This window comes from Bison bison, unplaced genomic scaffold (genome assembly GCF_000754665.1).
Source record: "Bison bison bison isolate TAMUID 2011002044 unplaced genomic scaffold, Bison_UMD1.0 scf7180017864371, whole genome shotgun sequence".
NCBI lineage: Eukaryota > Metazoa > Chordata > Mammalia > Artiodactyla > Bovidae > Bison > Bison bison.
Genome location: NW_011494943.1, coordinates 6,238,980 through 6,240,770, shown reverse-complemented (window position 1 = coordinate 6,240,770; position 1,791 = coordinate 6,238,980). Strand labels below are relative to the sequence as shown.

The 1,791-nt window shown below is 53.1% G+C and overlaps 1 protein-coding gene across 1 annotated transcript in view; it reads right to left on the bottom strand.

Annotated features, from left to right (window-relative positions):
- TTYH2 (tweety family member 2) overlaps positions 1 to 1,791 on the bottom strand; it is a 36,638-nt gene that overhangs the window by 2,109 nt on the left and 32,738 nt on the right. The gene's annotated exons all lie outside the window — the stretch shown is intronic.

The following is a 1,791-nucleotide window of genomic DNA, read 5'->3' as shown; positions in this document are numbered from 1 at the left end:
TCTGCCTCCCTAATGCACCCGTGCGCTTAGGAGCCTGCTGAGCGAGCAGGCTGATGGCACAGGCCCACTGACTCCGAGAGCCAGGTTCAAACCCCAGCTGCGCACCTTACTCATCCTATGACCTTGGAGGAGGTTCTCCAATTGCTCCAGCCTCAGTCTCCCCATCTGCACAATGGACCTAAGAGGACTCATCTCTTACATCAAAAGGATGGATTAATATAAAGCCAGAAGATCCCTAACCCAGGGCTTCTCAAACCTGGCTGTGCATTAGAGACACTGCAGGGGGTGGGGCTTGGGAGAGTTCTAAAAACATCCGGATACCCAGGCCGTAGCCAGCAGTATTTTTTTAAAGAGATAAAATATACATAAAATAAAGCCTTTTGGGACTTCCCTGCGGGTCCAGTGGTTAAGAATCCACCAGCCAATGTAGGGAACAGGGGTTCGATCCCTGGTCTGGGAAGATCCCACATGCCATGGAGCAACTAAGCCTGTGCGCCCTAGGGACGGTGCTCCATAGTAAGAGAAGCCACCGCCATGAGAGGCCCACACACCGCAACGAAGAGTAGGGCCCCTCTCGCTGCAACTAGAGGAATGTCTGCACCCAGCAGTGCAGGCCCAGCGTGGCCATAAGTGAATGAATAAGTAAGTTAAGCTTTTTGAAAGTGCCACCTCTAATATTTTTATAATAAGTTCTTTCCAGTGCAGCCAAGTCAGAGAAACACAAAGTTTGAGTGTTTGCAGGAGATGTTAGCCAGCTACTGCTCGGAAGTTAAGGATGCGGCTTCTTACGTTATCGCATCTCCCATCAAACGTACAACCTGAGAGTCTGAACGTCTAACAAGCTCCAGGTGCTGCTGGTCTGTGGACTCTGAGGAGCAATGATCCACAGGACCCTGACTGTCCTCTGGCCCCAGGGGTTCAGGTCTGAACCACTCACACCAGAGCTGGACAAAGGCTTCCAGCTGGGCAGGTGGTGGGGGCCCGAGACTCCTTAACCCCTTAAAATTGATTGGGTCTCAATTCTGCCCTCCCAGGGACACCTAGAGGCACTTGGAGTTCTTCTTCAGTTGGTAAGTCGTGTCCCACTCTTTTTGACCCCATAGACTGCAGCACGCCAGGATCCCCAGACTTCGCCATCTCCTGAACTTTGCTCAAATTCATCTCCACTGAGTTGGTGATGCTATCTAACCATCTCATCCTCTGCCTCTTCTTCTGTTGCCTTCAGTCTTTCCTGGGGGAAGGTTTATTCTGCCCTTGAGCCTGGCAAATAAGGTCAGTTTTCTGATTATCTCTGCTGAAGGCAGAGAGAGTGGCCTGGATCTTTCAAAACAGAAGGCAATCTGAAATTCATCTACAGTTGGCATTCCATGGCCTTGAGTAATTCATGTGTCACAGCATCGGATTTCTCCTAAACATGTTGTACTGAGATTAACATGAAAATCAATCTGAATTCCTGGGGCCACAGCAGCCGGCGGGAAGAAGCAGGAACCGAGAGGCTTCTTCTGGTTTACAGAGAAGCCAGCTTGGGATTTCAAAGGGGCCAACTGTGGAAGTAGGCCTGGAAGGGCCATTGTCCCTGCTCGGGGCCCCCAGGAGGCAGAGCAAAGCCCGGGTCGAGCATGGTCTGTAAAGGACAGCGGGGAGGCGCTCTGGGCAGGACAGCAGCAAGGCGGGGCCGGGCAAGGAGAGCCGGAGGGTCGGCTTGAGCAGGGCACTGAGGACACTTGGGGCCGATCATCCTGCGTGCGGGGGGCTGGCCTGTGCCCAGCAGCGCCCCTGGCCTCAGTGCCC